Raw genomic sequence first — 18,929 nt, forward strand, 5'->3', positions numbered from 1 at the left:
GAACCGCCATACTGTTTTCCACAATGGTTGAACCAGTTTACAATCCCACCAACAGTGTAAAAGTGTTCCTATTTCTCCATATCCTCTCCAGCACCTATTGTTTCCTAATTTTTTAATGATTGCCATTCTAACTGGTGTGAGATGGTATCTCATTGTGGTTTTGATTTGCATTTCTCTTATGGCTAGTGATGATGAGCATTTTTTCATGTGTCTGTTGGCTGTATGAATGTCTTCTTTGGAGAACTGTCTGTTCATATCCTTTGCCCACTTTTTGATGGGGTTGTTTGTTTTTTTCTTGTAAATTTGTTTGAGTTCTTTGTAGGTTCTGGATATGAGCCCTTTGTCAGATGAATAGATTGCAAAAATTTTCTCCCATTCTGTAGGTTGCCTGTTCACTCTGATGGTAGTTTCTTTTGCTGTGCAGAAGCTCTTTAGTTTAATGAGATCCCATTTGTCAATTTTGGCTTTTGCTGCCGTTGCTTTTGGTGTTTTAGACATGAAGTCTCTCTTCCGTTTTCTGAAGTACAGCTTTGTTGTGTACTGTTGGGTACTGTGTAGTGGAGGAGAGATTTTTTCCTTCAGCACTTTGAATATATCATACTAGTCTCTCCCAGACTGTCAAGTTTCTGTTGAGAAGTCTGTTGCCAGGGAATATTGACATTCCCTTATATTCTTTTTGTTTTTTTCTTTGAGACAGAGTCTTGTTCGCTCTGTCGCCCAGGCTGGAGTGCAGTGGCGTGATCTTAGCTCACTGCAAGAGGAATTCCCTTCTATTCTATTCTAAGGGAACGCTTCTTTTCTCTTGCTGCTTGCAGGATCCTCTCTTTATCTTTGATTTTTGACAGTTTGATTATAATATGTCTTGAGGTAGCCCTGTTTTAATTGGATCTGATTAGAGACTTTTGACTTTTATGTACTTGGATATTTGTATTTTTCTCCAGGTTTGTAAAGTTTTATTCTATTATTTCTTTAAATAAGCTTTCCGTGCCTGTATTTTTATCTTCTCCATCTTGACTCCTGTGACTTGAAAATGTGCTTTTCTGCATTATGCTAAGCAAAATTCTAGAAAAGGGAAAACTCTAATTACTGAAACTGACCAGTGGTTGTCAGGGCCCAAGGATGGGAAAGGGGATTGACCTAAAAACAAAGCATGAACAAACTTTTCAGAGTGAGAAATTTTTTTTTCTCTTTCCTCCTCCCTTTTTTTATTTTTATTTTTTACTTTTTAGACAGGGTCTTGCTCTGTCACCCAGGCTGGAATACAGTGGTGTGATCACAGCTCACTGCAGCCTCTACTAACCAGGCTCTGGTGATCCTCCCACCTCAGCCTCCCACATAGCTGGGACCACAGGCACATGCCACCATGCCTGGCTAATTTTTAAATTTTTTGTAAAGACAGGCTCTTGCCATTTTGACCAGGCTTGTCTTGAACTTCTGGGCTCAAGCAATTCACCCAACTCAGCCTCCCAAAGTTCTGGGAGTATAAGTGTGAGCCACCATGCCCAGCCTGTTCTCTATCTTAATTGTGCTGGTGTTTACATGAATGCATACATTTCTTAAAGCTCATAGAAATGTATATTAAAATTAGTGGATTTTATTGTATGTAAATTGTTTTTCAATAAAGCTGATAAAACTAAGCATAAAATAAAAGTGCTCTTTTGATGTTATGCCATAAATTCTGTAAAATTCCTTCATTTCTTTTTATGCTTTATTTTTTCCCTTTGACTGTATATTTTAAAATAATTCACCTTTGAGTTTACAGATTTTTCCTTTTGCTTGATCAATTCTGTTCTTGATACTGTTTATTGCATTTTTATGTCTTTCATTGTATTTTTCACCTCTAGGATTTATGTTTGGTTTTTATTATTTCATATCTTTGTGAAATTTCTCATTCTGGTCATTAAATTTTTTTCTCATTTTCTTGGTTTCTCTGTATTTTATTGAAGTTTGCTGAACTTCCCTAAAACAGTTATTTTAAATTTTTTGTCAGGCAGTTTACATAACTCCATTTTTAGGGACAATCCCTGGCACTTTATTTTGTTCTTTGGGGTATGCCATGTTTCCTTGATTATGGTGTGGTCCCTAAGCCCAGGACCACTGTGGCTGATGAGGCTGGAATCTTGTGGTTGCTGAGGCTGGTGTGGAGGGAGCTAGGGCATGTCCAAAGCCCATGGCTGAGGAGGCTGGCATAGCACTAGGGTGTGCCTGAAGCCTGTGGACACTGGGGCCTACCTGCCACTGAGGGTTGCCTGAAGCCCAGTGCTGCTGTAATTGGTCAGTGGGTATGTGGACTGGAGAATGAACCCACCTCACTGGGGTTATAGGTTACCACCTGGCACTGGGACAGGTCTGGAGGCTTGGTTTGCAGGTACCAGACTGGAGTCGGGGGTCATGAGGGTCTGCTTGGTGCTGGGTCTTACTGTGGTTGACCTCTTGTTATGGTCCAAGGTAAAATCTTACCCTCACTTCCCTCTCTTTTCCACAGCTAGACAATATCTCTCCCAGTGTTGAGTTGGGAGAAGGGTGATGTGGTTAATGTAAAAGTGTCCTTTCTACCCTTTTCAATGCATCTTTCTTATTATTTTGCTATAACCAGGTACTGCAAAGTCTTATTTGGTTTCCTTAGCAACTGTGAAGGTATTTTTGTATGTGAATAGTTGTTGAAATCGATGTTTCTATGAAGAAGTGATCACGGAATAGTCCTATTCTGCCATTCTGCTCTGGCTACTTCCCTACCCAAGAAATATAGAAAGTTTCCAGTACCTTTTAAAGTCCTTCAAAGAGCTCATCCTCCTTTCTTTGGTCTCTCAGTGGTAACCATTATGCTTAATTTTGTGTTTATTATTATTTTGGTTTGTTTGAATATGTAAAAGTTTGTTCGGTTTTGCAGGTTTTGAAATGTGTGTCTTTTTTTTTTTTTTTTTGATGGAGTTTCACTCTGACACCAGGCTGGAGTGCAGTGGTGCAATCTCGGCTCACTGCAACCTCCAACTCCCTGGTTCAAGCAATTCTCCTGCTTCAGCCTCCCAAGTAGCTGGGATTACAGACATGCGCCACCATGCCCAGCTAATTTTTGTATTGTTAGTAGAGACGGGGTTTCACCATGTTTGCCAGGATGGTCTCGATCTCCTGACTTCGTGATCTGCCTGCCTCCACCTCCCAAAGTGCTGGGATTACAGGTGTGAGCCACCATGCCTGGGCCTGAACTGTGTAAGTCATTATACTATATGTAGTCCTCTTGACTTACAGTTTTCCTGAATTTACTAGTGTTTTGAGATTTATCTGTGTTGATGAGGCTACCTGTAGTTAGTTATTTTCTATTTCTGTATGGTGTTTCATTGATTACAAATTCTACATTTTGTCTTCACAACTACTGGTGATGGATATTGAAGCCATTTCTTTATTTTCCTTATTACAAATAATGTTATAATGAATTACTCTACCGGCCTCTTGCCATAACTAGCTAGGATTAAACTGTATACAGATATGTAGTAGTAATTGCTAGATTATTATACACACACACACACACACACACACATATACATATATAAAATATGTGATTTCCCATTTTTGGAAGCAGGGGCTTCAACTCTGCTGGCTGGCAATGCAGAACCAGATCATTCATCACTTTAAACAATGCCAAATTGTTTCCCAAAGCAATTGCAAAAATTTGCACTCCCACTAATATATAAATATTTATTGCTTTACAGCCTTGCTAACTTTTGGCATTTCTAGAATTTTTTTTTATTTTTGCCTGTCTGATGGGCCTAAAATAATATTATTGTGTAGGTCTAATTTTTATTTAATGATGTTCAGGTTGAACATCTTTTCAGATGCTTGTATTTCCTTTTCTATAAAGGTACTGTTCCTGGCTTGGCCTGTTTTCCCACTTTTGTTTTGTATATTCTAGTTGATGTATAAGAGTTCTCTGTGTATTCTAAATATGAATCCTTTGACAGTTCTTTGTGTTACAAATTTTCTTTCAGTTTGTACATTGTCCTTTTACCTGTCTATGTTATCTTTCTGATAATAGAAGTTCTTAATTTCTCTATTTAATTTAGTCAAATATGTTGAGCTTTTCCTTTATGACTTGTGGTTTTGTGTGTGTGTGTGTGTGTGTGTGTGTGTGTGTGTGTTTAGAGAAATCCATCCATTGTCAAGATTATATTTTCCTTCTTATGGTACCTATTCCTCTCTGATAAGGTGTCCATCTACCTTGTTCTTCTTCTTTAGGAGCATCTTGACTATTTTTGACTTTTTTTAATATAAATTGGTTTTATATTTTCTATTTCATTAATTTCTCATCTATTTAAGTTCTATTTATATTTTGAAGTGTAGTTGGAGATTTTCTTTTAACCAGATTCTCAAGTCAAATGCTTAATTAATTTTGAGCTTTTCGTTTTTTCTAATAAAAGTCCTTAAAGCTATATAATTATTTCTAAGTAACATATAGCTATATCATAATACTTTATGTAATAATTTGATATGTAGAAATTTAAGCTTTTATGATTTATTTTTAACTTATGTGTTATTCAAAAGTATGTTTTAAAAATTTCAAACCTAGGCATTTTATTCTATTTATCACTCAGTTATTAACATCTAACATAATGGCATCATGGTCTGAGAATATCCTCTGTGTGAAAACTTTGTGATAATACATGTCCTGGTTTCATTTCTATTAATTTGTTTTGTGCTTTCTAGTTATCCTAGAAAAGTTATCCTTTTCTGTATTTCTTTTTTTTCCCTTTCTTATCTTCTTTTTGGGTGATCATCTTTTTTCTTCTTTCATTTTTCTTCTTCATACTCTAGTTTGAATATCATTCTATTTTTGTACAGGTTAACCTAAATATGGATGCTTAGCATTGTCTAAAATGAGTGTCTACTCTTCTCTAGAACAATAAATTAATCCAAGGATGCTTTAATTTTGCTTATCTCCCATCTGATTCATACTCCATTGTTGGATGGTATTTTAGTCGTCTTCTTTTAAACTTTCACTTTAGACAATACTATTGTTTTATACAATTGTTTAGATTTGCCCACATATATGCCATGTGCTTGTTGAACTATTTCGTTTTACATTTCAGACCTTCCTATTGGCATTGGTTTTTCTTTCTGCCTCAAGTACATCCTTTAGGATTTCCTTTCGAAAGTGTGTATATAGGCAAACTCAGTTTTTGTCTGTCTAAAATATCTATATTTCACCTGTGATTATTTCAAAGGAGTTTTAAATAAGGCACATAATTTTAGTTTGTGGTTCTATTCTCATAGAATTTTAAAGATATTGCTTCATTGTCTTCTGTTTTCTATTGTTGGTATTGAAGAGTTTGCTATCAGTTTAATAGTAGGTCCCTTGTAAGTAATCTGTATTTTCTCTCTGGCTCAATTTTATATATTCTTTCTCTTTGCAGTCCCCAAGTTTCCCTATGATGTATCTAGATGTGGAGTAAAACAATTCTTATTTTTCTGGTAATTCAATAGAATTCCTGAACCTGAGATGTATTGTCTTACTTCAAATCTGGGAGATTCTCAACCATTCTCTCTTTGTATATTTTATCTCTCTTATTCTTCCTCTCTTTCCTGACTGATGTCTTAATAGATTATGCTAGATTTTATCAGTCTATCCCTCATACTTTTAAACATTTGATTTTTTAAATTATTTTGTCTATTTCTGCTATTGAAAAAGACATAAATGGAAAGATATCCCATGTTCATGAATTGGAAGTTAATCTGTAGATCATTTTGGGACATATTAACAATATTAATTCTTCCAATTCTTTTAATTGCTAAAATGTTTATACTACACAAAGCAATCTACAGATTCAATGCAATACCTATAAAAATTTGGATAATCTCTTCATGTCTATCTTCTAGCTTGCAAATCTCTTCAGCTGTGTCTAATATGTCCTTAATCTCATGTATAGATTTGAAGTTTTTAATTATTATTTTTCATTTCTTAGTTTTGTTTTCTTCAGATTGTCTTAATTTATTTTATAGTAACTTTCTCTCATATTTTAAGTGTCCACTTTTACATCTTTAAACATTAAATATAGTTATTTTACAAGCTGATTTTCAAACAATCTTTTATTAAGAAAACAGAATAAGCAGCAATAGTGTTTGACTTAGAAACTAACATAGCAGGAATTCACAAACAGCTAAGGGGGATGCATGATATTTTTCCAAGTCAATTTTGGGAAGCTTGAAAGTAGCTTTTAATTTTGAAATAACTAGACAAAAATCTCCAATATAATGTGTGATGACCATTATGTAATTTTGATATTTGTCCCTGGTAAATGAGTAACAAATTATACAGGTATATTTTATTTTATTTATTTATTATGCAAGTATTTTTTAAAATCAAATAACTTGGAGATAAAGTTTTGTGACTTTGAGGAGTACTTCATGTTAAAGAATGCATTAGAGGACCCTTTTAGTCAATTTCTGGGTTTAAGGCAAACTTATATTTCCTTAGACAGTTCTATAAGAATTGATCAGAGCATATAAGGTGAGCAAAGAGGGATAGCCATTTCCATATTCCTGATGTCTGGGTGCCAGTTGGTATAGTTGATATGGCTGATATAACCCTATAATATAAAAGGCAATTATAGGATAATTTGAAATGGGAACAGGTGACACTCACATAATTTGGGGCTGAGAAGAGATGACCAAATTGCAGCTATTCCAAGCAGCACTGGCACCGTTACTGTGGTGTTTGGACAGGCGTGTCTCCTAATGTGATTTCATTATGCTCAGGTTAAAGACTTGGGCTTTAGATCAACAATGTGCAAATTTGGTTTATCATCTGAGTTCAGAAAAAAGATGACAGAATTCCAGCAGGAGAGCTTCAGCATTTGCCAAGAGCACAAGTAGAAAATTGTTCTCTTTAGATCTCTCACATAACCAAAACTCTGACTAGAAATACGAAGTTATCTGTATTGGAGAATAAGGAAGAGATAATATTCCAAGAATACTCTTGAAACAAGATTTTTCCTGGGTATACATCTTTGTGTGCTTATATATTTAAATGTAAGATTTATTCTCCATTTGCTGATTTCATCTCTTCAGTACTTTGTGATTTTTCAGTAATTGTCCTCAAAATGAATGAATTGGGGAGAAATACTCAATGCTAATACTACCCAGCCTTTCCTGTAATCACTGGCACTGCAAAGAATAGGGAGCAAATATTACAGCCTGATTTTTCCTTGTCAGAAGAGCAACAATGCTTAGGCCCACAACCCAAACTTACACATGACTCTAAAAAGAGCAATTTGTCAAGCGTTTCATTGGCACAAATTGAAATGAAATGAGGTTTTGGGCTCTTGAGGTCACTTTGCAACAGGAAGAATTCATTATCTAACTATACACAGAGGAAAATGCCTCACAATTGTATTTGCTTGTAAAGGATGAGTGCCCACACATAAAGCCAAAGTGGCAGAGGTCACTTACAAGAAATAAACTACATGAAAGCAGAGACTCAAGTTCCACTTAGTTACAGCCTCCTACTTTTTCTTCCTGGTTAGGGTTGCTTTGGGGCATATTGCTCAATGCATATATGGGAAATGCTTGCAGAGCTCTTTCTTATTTATGTAAAATCACTTGCACAGGCCTTGCTAGTTTGTCTGTTGGAAGCACAATGCAATCTTATATGTCTTTCTCCATTGGGGTAAGAGGAGTTTGTTCTCTCTGTATGTTCCTTATTATTCTGAGGTGTATATTTTCTCATAAGACCATATTCTATTTTATGGCATTCTTCTTACTATGTGGAGAAGATGCAGTCTTGAATATTGAACAATTCGTTGGATGGTTACTGATGTGGATTGGTTCCAGTTTAAGGAGCAGGGAGAAGGGAAGTATATGTTAAACACATCAATTCTGAGAATAAAAAATTTCAATATATTTATAAATCACTTAGAACAGAGAGTTGATTTTTATGTTTTCAGTTTGTCTGAGTTGAGAAAGATAACAGAAATCAAAGTCATTTTTAATGAGAGAGAAAAATAGCATGGCTAAAGAGGATGAATTTAAACAGGGACAGATGTGTAGAAGTAGATGTAGAGATATGCTCCGTTAATCCCTTCCCACACTTCAACCTTTCCCAAACTCAGATATTTAGAAAAAAGGACCAGAAAGTCTTGCATATCAAGTCCAGTGGCCATTTTTCACTCCTGTTCATTTCCTGTAATCCAATCAAGTCCCAAGACTTTAAGGTTTTTTTCAAAGTTCTTTTCTAATACTGTGGCCTTCCATTTGTCCCTCTTCTCATCTTTTTATGGCTACCATCCTTGACATGGATTGCAGTGACTCTGTAGATTGCTTTGGATAGTATGGATATTTTAACAATATTAAGTCTTCCAATTTTAGAAAGTGAGATGTCTTTCAATTTACTTTTGTCTTTTAAAATTTCTTCCAGTAGCATTTTTTTTTTTGTGGTTTTCAAGTATTGTTACATAGTAGATTAGTACATGTTTGTGTGTTGTAGTTTTTTTTAGGTGGTGGGTGGTTTTAGACATGACAATGGTGTCCTTCATGGAGATACAGGATGCATGAAGAGAGCAGAATGCAGGGCATAGCCAGCAACATTAACCCAGTACTGGCCCTGTTGAGTTTCATATACTAGTATGGCATCTTCAAATGTACTTGGAAGCAGATATCTGGAGCTAGACATTGATGATGGATAAAACCATAAGAATGGATAAAGATCCTTTGAAAATGTATATACAGAAAGAGAGAAAAAAATCATTTTTTTCATGCTCATTATCTCCAGTAACTAAACTATTTAAATAAGACAGTATTCCAGCCTGCTAACCCTACTTCTACTTTGAGTGCAAGCCACAGCAGCCAAGAGGAAAGGAGGAGAGAGAACATTAAAAAGAGGATTCAGACAAGTAGTATCACATGTTAAGGTGGCAAAAATATGAATACCTGCCTATTGCCTCCTTCTAGCTGCCTGAAGACCATATTTAGCAATGATGTTTTATTTAGTAAGATCTCATTCTAAAAGTCATGTGACTCTTTTCTCATTTTATTTCAATGACAGAAATAACTGTTGGCTTTGAAAGTTTGGGAGGAAAAGACTGAGCTCTCTTTCTCCTTGTTTAATAATCTTCCCATTATTCTCTCTGGTTTCCAGTTCATTCGATGGGCCCAAATAATTTCATTAAGGGTTTTTGTTGTTGTTGTTGTTGTTGTCTAATGGGTTCCAGTCTCTTTGTAATGCCAGGTGGTATGTTCTGACTCTGTATCCCCACCCAAATCTCATCTTGAATTGTACTCCCATAATTCCCATGTGTTGTGGGAGGAACACAGTGGGAGATAATTGAATCATGGGAGAAATTACCCCCTACTGTTCTCATGGTAGTGAGTAAGTCTCACAAGATCTGATGGTTTTATCAGGGGTTTCCGCTTTTGCATCTTTCTCATTCTTTCTTTGCCTGCTGCCATCCATGTAAGATGGGACTTGCTCCTCCTTGCCTTCTGCCATGATGGTTAGGCTTCCCCAGCCACATGGAACTAAAAGTCTAATTTAAAATTGCCCAGTCTAGGGTATGTCTTTATCAGTAATGTGAAAGTGGACTAATACAGTAAATTGGTACTGAGAGTGGGGTATTGCTGAAAAGACACCCAAAAATGTGGAAGTGACTTTAGAACTAGGTAACAGGAAGAGATTGGAACAGTTTAGAGGGATCAGAAGAAGACAGGAAAATGTGGGAAAGTTTGGAACTTCCTAGAGACTTGTTGAATGGCTTTGCCCAAAATGCTGAAGCCATATGGACAATAAGGTCCAGGCTGAGATGGTCTCAAATGGAGATGAGGAACTTGTTGGGAACTGGAGTAAAGGCGACTTTTGTTACGTTTTAGCAAAGAGACCGATGACATTTTGCCCCTGCCCTAGAGATAGGTGGAACTTGAACTTGAGATAGATGATTTAGGGTATCTTGCAGAAGACATTTCTAAGCAGCAACATATTCGAAAGGTGACTTGGGTGCTGTTAAAAAGCATTCAGTTTTAAAAGGGAAACAGAGCATAAAAGTGTAAAAAATTTGCAGCCTGACAATGTGATAGAAAAGAAAATCTCATTTTCTCAGGAAAAATTGAAGCCAAGTGTGCTGCAGAAATTTGCATAAGTAATGAGGACCCAAATGTTAATCCCCAAGACAATGGGGAAAATGTCTCCAGGGCATGTCAGAGGTCTTCACGGCAGCCCCTCTCATCACAGGCTTGGAGGCTTAGGAGGACAAGGTAGTTCCATGGGCCTGGCCCAGGGTCCCCAAGTTGTGTGCAGCCTAGGGAGTTTGTGCCCGGCATCCCAGCTGCTCCAGCCTTGGCTGAAAGGGGCCAATGTAGAGCTCAGGGCATGGCTTCAGATGGTTCAAGACATGAGCCTTGGCAGCTTCCATGTGGTGTTGAGTCTGTGGGTCCACAGAAGTCAAGAATTGAGGTTTGGGAGCCTCTGCCTAGGTTTCAGAAGATGTATGGAAATGCCTGGATACCCAGGCAGAAGTTTGCTGTAGGGGCAGGGCTCTCATGGAGGACCTCTGCTAAGGCAGTGCAGAAGGGAAATGTGGGGTCAGAGCCCCCATGCAGAGTCCCTACTGGGGCACCACCTATTGGAACTGTGGGAAGGGGGCCACTGTCCTTCAGACCCAGGAATGGTAAATCCACGGACAACTTGCACCTTGCACCTGGAAAAGCCTCAGACACTGAATGCCAGCCCATGAAAGCAGCTGGAAGGGAGGCTGCACCATGCAAAGCCACAGGTTTGGAGCTGCCAAGACCATGGGAACCCACCTTTTACATCAGCATGACCTGGATGTGAGACATGGAGTCAAAGGAGATCATTTCAGAGCTTTAAGATTTGACTGCCCCATTGGATTTGGACTTGCGTGGGCCCTGTAGTCCCTCTGTTTTGGCCAATTTCTCCCATTTGGAATAGTTGTATTTATCCAATATCTGTACCCTCATTGTATCTAGTAAATAACTAGCTTGCTTTTGATTTTATAGGCCTGTAGGTGGAAGGGATTTGCTTTGTCTCAGATGAGACTTTTGAGTTAATGCTGAAATGAGTTAAGACTTTGGGGGACTGTCAGGAAGTCATGATTGGTTTTGAAACATGAGAACATGAGATTTGGCAGGAGCCGGGGCAGAATAATATGGTTTGGCTGTATCCCCACCCACATCTCATCTTGAACTGTACTCCCATAATTCTCATGTGTTGTAGGAGGGACCCAGTGGGAGATAATTGAATCATGGGGGCTGTTTTTCCCATACTGTTCTCGTGGTAGTGAAAAGGCTCATGAGATCTGATGGTTTTATCAGTGGTTTCTGCTTTTGTGTCTTTCTCATTCGGTCTTTGCCTGCTGCCATCCATGTAAGACGGACTTGCTCCTCCTTGCCTTCCACCATGATTGTGAGGTTTCCCCAGCCACATGGAACTATAAAAACTCTTTCTTTTGTAAATTGCCCTGTCTGATGTAAATTGCCATATGTTTATCAGCAGTGCGAAAATGACTAATACATCATGTAAAACATTAAAAGTGGAATAGATTCTCTAGTCTATAATGATTTAGATGTGATTTGGCATTGAAGGATCCTGGACTGGGTGTGTAGGCAGCTCCCTCGTTCAATCAGTGATGTGAGAGATGACTACATAGAGAATGAGTCCTTTCAGCTCCCCCTCCTTCCAAAGGAATGGTGGAATTTCTTAATTCTTAGCATTTTTTTGTTCAATTCTTAGCCCTTTACACTGTTTTCCAATGATGCAGATGTGATTTCAATGTGAAGGGCATGAAAGAGATGTGACCATGATAATCATTTTTCTCATAGCACTTATTATGGAATATTGTGTTGTATATCTATTTGTTATTAGAATGTAACCTCCATAAAGCAGGGACTTTACTTGTTTTGTTTACTACTTCATTATTTGACCACCCCATTGGATTTAGACTTGCATGGGCAGTGTTGAGAGTGGTGCCTAGTATTCAACAGTCATTCACTGAAGAGTTATGGTTAGACTATGTATTGGATATGTGCTCATTTTTGGTTTGGAAAAATATGGTAACTGTGGTCATGTGATCTTGCATTAAATACATTTTAATAATTTCTTTTACAGTTGCTTTGATGATGTTTTCCTAATGTCTTAGTTTACCATTGGTTCTTGGGTCTGCCATTTGATACTGCAATCAGACATGAAAAGGTAGCTATGTCTTTTTGGCAAGTTTGATTTAAACCTCTAATTCATTGTTACTTGCCTGGCCTACAAAGAGAACTTGGTAATTGACAGTTGTATTCAAGTCTTGAAAGAACTCAGAGAGCTGATGATTAGGAATGCCTTCTAGCTGTCACTTTGATTTCAGTGGGATTGTACTTCAATGCTTTGCCTAGGAGCACTAGGAGAGAGAGTTTTCCTTTACAGACTTCCTGTAGAAAAACTTCACCAGCATGAAGGAAAAAAAAAAAAAAAAAAAAAAAAAAGACACCCCCTGATTTACTTTTCATCTGGAATTAATGTGATCAGCAATGTCTAAGGAAGGTAGATAAGGCATGATTTCATTTCAATGAAATAAAGATTTTCAAAGCTTTTGAGCTGCTAATCCTTCTCCCTCATTTTTGCTACTTTTTCCTCTTTACTCCAATGCAATCTCTGCATCAAAGCTACATCACTGACATGACCAGAACAATCAGAGGCAAGGTGAACATGCAACGTATGATGACCGAAAACCATTACTCCACAAAGCAGCAGCAGATCTAGGATGGGGTTTGCAGTAGTCTCCATCCTGATTACCAGCACACCAGGAAATGGCATGAAAAGTGACATGTTGGATTATCCAGGGGCTCTTGGCAGCCATGGAACTTGGAACTGTATACTCTTTAATGAGAGGCAAAACTTTTTTTTTTTTTTTAAAGTCACATGCCAGAAAATGGAGCGAACGTGACTGTTTTTTCTGTGGTCAAGACCAGTTTCCATTTATACTTTCACAGTTTTTTGGATATAGCTTTACATTGACAACTAAGAGCAGTGCAGCTGGAAGGCTAGAGGGTCGGAAAATGCTCTGAGAATCAGGTGCTCTAGATTGCTAATTAGGTTAATTTTAGGCAGTGTGGCATGTTTGTAAATAAAATACTGTTATAGTAGAAGAGGTGGCTATAAGCTTCCAGCAGAAACAGGCAAACCAAGGTATTGGGAATATTGGGAAAACATAGTTGTTTAAATCAACATTAGGCAATTTTGGTCTTCTATATTGTGGAAACTGGGCTCACTATTTAAAATGAGAATACTAACAGAGTGAAAGAAAATACTAATTCGGAAAATGTTTTAGCCTGTGCATTGTAGAAAATAATCTTTTAGGAAAGTAGCTTGTTTTTGAAATAATAGGTTGGGTGGACAACCTCTCACTTAAAAAAACAAAAACAAAAACAAAAACAAAACATAGTTTTCAGCTGGGAGAGCCAAAGAGGGGAGCTTGCTCTGCAGACTTCCTGAGTTTCTCTTCTTCTAATTTTCAGTTCTGGGCCTCAGGAAATCTTAACCTGTTGCTGTACCATTGCCTTGGCATGCCACTGACAATACTTTGAAAAAGGAGAGAGAGATGGAGTTAGGAGAGATTCTATTAATATAAGATCTATTCCTTACAGGCAGAAGGCAGATGGCTTTGTCTTGTTTACTTAAAATTCTGTATGGCAGTTTGGAGGCAAAATCTTTATTTGAGCCGTCTTCCCAATGAAAAGCCAGACCTAAGTAAGAGAGGATGTATATAAGTTGTGGTAGGTGTCTTAGAGTAAGGAAGTAGTAATGGTTAACCATGGGAGGCAGCTGAGTATAGCAGTTGGGAGAGGAGGTTCTGATGTCATTCTGCTTGTGTCTGTATCCTCACTATGGGTACTTGGGCAAGTTAGTTGGTGTCCCAGGTTGGATTTTCCAGAAAGCAGACTCTGAGATGAGTTTAGTTTGCAGGTAATTTATTTGGGAATGTCCTTGGTCCAATACCTAAGGGAAGGAGAGGACAAAGTAAGATTGGGTAAAGGACTAGTCGAGTCACCATGCAGTGGGGCTCTGGAGCTAGAATGGCCCTTCAGAATTATTCCAAGTTGAGTGGAATTACCCCGATACTGATCAGTCACTGGAATTGGGTCACTGTGGAAAGGGGTGTGACTGTGAACAAGGGCACTTTGCAGCTGAAGTATTCTGGAGGGTAGGGAACCAAAGGCTGTCCATCAGCTGTGTTTCCATCTGCTGCTGGGGCAGCAGGTTTTTCAGAGAAGGGGGATTTGGCTGCGTAAGAATCCACATTTAGCTTCTCTGGGCCTTAGTTTCTGAAACATATTTTATTGAGAACTAAATGAGATGATACATGTAAAGTACTTAGAGCTGTACCTGGCATGGAGTAAATATTTAGTGATCGCTGTGTACCAAGCCCAGGTGAAATTATTTGCCCAGGTCTCATAGGCGGTAAGTAGAGGCCTTGAAACTGAGATCTGACTCACTCCAGTCTGTTTTTAGTCACTACATTAAATATCTTAACATGCTAGAATTCAGATCAATTCAAAAAGGTTTACCTCAGCCTTGTTTGCTCAGTAAATGCATCTCACATAAGAAAGGCCTCCCTAGCCAAGCCCGGCTGCAGGAACTCTCCTTCCCATTGCTGGGCAACAGTGTGTTCTTCCCCTTTCCTTCTTCTCTTTCTTTTGAGGGAACTCTCCTCCCACCAGTCGCCCCCTTCTCTGGCTTCCTACTGACCTCTAGTGATTGGCTTGGGCATGATTTGGAGCAGGAAGCTGACCTAAGTAGCAAGGGTGGAAGGAAGGAGGAGAAGTGAAAACCCTGGACTGCTCTTCCAGTCTCCAGGCTCGCAGCACGCTGCCCCTCCCCTGCTATTCCCCATATCCACTCGCCAAGGCTTGATTCTTTACATTTAGTGTCCTATATTAGGTCCAAAAATGAAATGCTCAGAGTATTCTTTATGCACTGAGCTATTATCTGAACCTTAGATAAATTCTACTTTAGTGTTTTGTGAGTGTGTGTGTGTGTGTGCTTTTGTATCAAAAGATCTACCTTTCAGACCTTTCATAGGAAAATCTTTTCTTGTCTCCCCAAACTGACATATCAATAAGTAAGTTGAACACAGTCTATTTGTAAGTTGCGGCTTCCTCTATTTTCTTCCTCCTTGAACTACATGTTGAAGAGCCAATGAGATTTATTTTTTGTTTATTATTTTTTCTTCATGCACGCATTGATGAAAAAACATTTGTAAACAAATTATCATATGCATTGTATTCTAAGGAATGCCATGAAGTAAAAGGAGCTGTATTTTCAAGGAGCTTAAGACTGGGTCAGGGCTGTATGACACGAAAAGAAGTAGAGTTGAACTTGATGGAATACTTAGTTCTGGCTTTGCAGCACAAACTTAAAACTGAACATTTTAAATTATTGATATTAAGTGCAACTATATACATTCTACAGGTAAGTGAGCAATAGGAATGTAGATCATTTGTGATAGCCAAGTGGACAACTCAATGATGAAATTTACTAGCTGTTATCAGTCATACCAAAGCCTTCTCTTCATGACTTTCTGGTTCTCATTCACCCAAGAGTACTAGCAGGGAGAGGGCCAAAATTCTATGGCCTTTACTATCTTTTCATTTACTCTTCCACAGGGGAGGAAGAGTAACTTAGTTTCATTGGAATGTTTGGAAAGAGATAATGGGCATGGGCTTCCAATCTGTCTTTTCTTTTTAGGCACAGACCTGCCTATAGAGAGCCTGAGTTCTCCAACCAGAGGGAAGCACTTCCTAGAACTGTGTATATGCATCTGTTGAAGAGTGAAGTTCAGGTATGTAAAACTCATTGACTCACAAATATAAATCACATTCTCCAATATCAGCTTAATCAGTAAAATGGTGATACTGTATTTTGAATTCCACCTGTCTTATTCTTGTGTTATTCCTTAATTGATTCAAAGCCTAGGTAGGGATTAGGGATGTCATTTATCAATCTCCACTCATTCCTAAAGATTAGATGTTAGCATTCCCTAAGGCATTAACTCCACACCCAGACCACTTCACGCTAGATGGAATAGCATTTATTTTTCACAATTCATCATTGTGAGTGAGTGTGTGTGTTGTGTGTGTGTGTGTTTCTTCTGAAGAGAAATTCTTGGGAGACTAGAATTAGGTAGAAACTGCCTATTTGGGTAGGCCCTCTTCAGTTCAACTAAACAAATCCTTATTAAGCCCTAAGATGGGCTAGATGGTGCACCAGACACAGGGCACAGGTATTAATAGAACATATCTAAGGAGCTTTGGATCCTACCAAAGATAGTGTCATGAGGGAGGGCAACCCAGGGGTCAGTGTGGAAGAGCAATTGTTCCTTTCCTCTATTTATAATACCGTTACTGAAAGAGCAGTCCTTGAGTTAGGCTGTAGGATTGAGCTTCGTCCTGCTAATAAGATTAGTGAAAGGTTATCTGTTGCTCATCTCCTCGTGCCAAGTTTTGTATAGTGGATCAAGTCATTATATTAATTACACAGAGCAGTATAGATAAGAGTTAGAGACTATGTGCCCTGGAGCTTGACTGACTAGATTTGTCTCCTTGCTTTCTAGCTGTGTAACCTTGGGAAAGTCGTTTAACTCTTCTGTGTTTCAGATTCCTCATAGAAGAAACAGAGATGATAATAGTACCTTCATGGTAGCATTATGCTGAAGATAAGTGAGTTAATACAAACAGAGTGCTGAGAACAGTGCCTGGTGCAGAGCAGTTCTGAACAGGTATTAGCTCCTGTTATTATTAACTATTATCAATAATTGGCATGTGGCATGGGAATGGGAAGGAGGGATGATAAAAAGGAGAAGATATACCGGAAAGACAAAAGGGGTAGCTCTTCACAGCTCATTGGAAGGCTTTTGTTCTAAAACTTTCATCAGTCACGGTGGGAACAGATAAAATAGCAGAAATGGCTTCCACATGCAGAGAGCAAAATCAGTAATTGACCAACCTGTTCATTTTACCCCAAGTTTTTGTTTTCTATCTACTTGTCATAGCAGGAAGGCTTGCTGTCCGTCCTCAGTGTCAATGTGTGACAGGGAGAGGTAGAGTGTTTTGCAGCTTTTACCAAATCCTCCTTGTTTTGGATGAGCAGTTAGATAGGAAGCCAAGCCCTAGTGTTTTTTTGTTCACTTGAGAGCTGTAGATATTTATTTCAAATGCTCATTCTGACTGTGTTTGAAATGTTGGACAAAATACTTATCAGTGAATTAAAAAGGCACTTATTAAATGCCCACTAGGTACATAGATGAATTCCAGGAACTTGCATAGTTTCTGTTTCGTTTAACCTCATAAAAATCATTTGAGGGGATTACCCTGACTGGGTCATTACATATGGTTTGCATGTATCAAAGTATCAGCTGGGCATGGTGCCTCATGCCTATAAGCCTAATGACTAAGGAGACTGAAATGGGATGATCCCTTAAGCCTGGGAGTTCCAGGCTGCAGTCAGCTATGATTGGACCACTGCACTCCAGCCTGGGTGATGGAGTAAGACTTTGTCTCTTAAGAAAAATCACATGTATCCCATAAGTACTCAAAAATGTATACATCTATTATGTATCAAATTATAAAGAAGATTTTTTAAGCATATAGATTTTTCTCTGATATCTAGTTAGGAAAAATTAAAAGTGGCCTATCTATCCTAAAACCCCCCAAAAATCATTTGAGGTAAATATTGTTATTTTGGTTTTCTAGATGAGGAAATTAAAGTTTAGGCAGATAATGTGTTTTTCCAAAGACATTGAAATAGAACTTGTTGGAATTTGAATTCAGGTCTTCTGAAAATGTATTAAAATTCATACAGATTTAATGAGGTCATTAGCAAATTGTCTACTCCCTTTGTGAACTTTATGAAATATTAGAAGTACAGAAAATCATAAAGAATAAAATCAAAATCATCTATAATATCACAACTCAGAAATAGCTACTGCTTAAATTTTGGAGTGTTTTTATATAATTTTAATGCATAGATATATGTCCATTTTTTTCTCTAAAGAAAACTTCTGCTATCTATGTTATTGTAAAACCCCCCTTTAAACAATATGTTATGAGGACTTTTTATAATCTTAAATAGTCTTCCAAAATCTGATTTTAAATTGCTGCTTTTCATCATGGGGATGAAAAAAATTCTTATTGTTCATATTTATGTTTTATATTTTTCCGTCTTAAACAATGATGCCCTCAACATCTTTGTTCATAATTCTTTTTGCATGTCCCTAATTATTCCCTTAGATTTCCAGAAGAATAATTACTGTGTAAGAGGTTGTTCCTCTTATTGATTGCTGTTTAACAAACTGGCCCAAAACTTAGTGACCTAAAACAACTACCACATTATTATGCCCATGGATACTGTGGGTTAAGAATTCAGAAAGAACACAGTAGGGATGGTTGTTCTCTGCTCCATGACACTGGGACCCCAGCTGATAAGACGCCAAGACTGGGCTTAGGTAGGACTGTCGACTGTTGTTCCTAGATATGGCCTCTGTATAATTGTACTTAGGCAATGGCTCAGGGCTCTAAGAGTGAGGAGTCCAGTGGTGTGAGGCAGAGGTTCATGGGCTGTATTAACTAACCTTAGAGGTCTTGTGGTATCACTTTTGCCATACTGTATTGGTCAAGGCAGTTACAAGCACACCTCAGTTCATAAGGAAGGGATAAGGAAGGGATAGACGCCACTACTGAATGTGAAGAATACCAAAGAATTTATAGCCATGTTTTAAAACTTCCATAGAGGATATAAACCACTTTCAGGATTTTGACATACATTATCAAGTTGCTCCTAGAAATGTAAAAATCAACACTTCTTCCAATGGTGGCTATAGTACACTCTCACCTATGCTGGATGTTATAACTTTGAGAGATATTTGTTAATTTGATAGGTAAAACATAGC

General features: G+C 37.9%; 1 protein-coding gene across 4 annotated transcripts in view; it reads left to right on the top strand.

Annotated features, from left to right (window-relative positions):
- The window catches only part of LOC105500020 (DTW domain containing 2), a 474,953-nt gene that overhangs the window by 299,842 nt on the left and 156,182 nt on the right, over positions 1 to 18,929 (top strand). For 2 of the 4 annotated variants that reach the window (XR_011624755.1, XR_011624757.1), the window contains exons 7-8: positions 15,731 to 15,824; positions 16,639 to 16,760. The gene's annotated coding sequence lies outside the window, so the exon portion shown is untranslated. Of the gene's footprint in view, positions 1 to 15,730; positions 15,825 to 16,638; positions 16,761 to 18,929 lie in introns of those variants that run through there. The other 2 variants (XR_011624753.1, XR_011624756.1) reach the window with 1 other exon arrangement.

This window comes from Macaca nemestrina, chromosome 6 (genome assembly GCF_043159975.1).
Source record: "Macaca nemestrina isolate mMacNem1 chromosome 6, mMacNem.hap1, whole genome shotgun sequence".
NCBI lineage: Eukaryota > Metazoa > Chordata > Mammalia > Primates > Cercopithecidae > Macaca > Macaca nemestrina.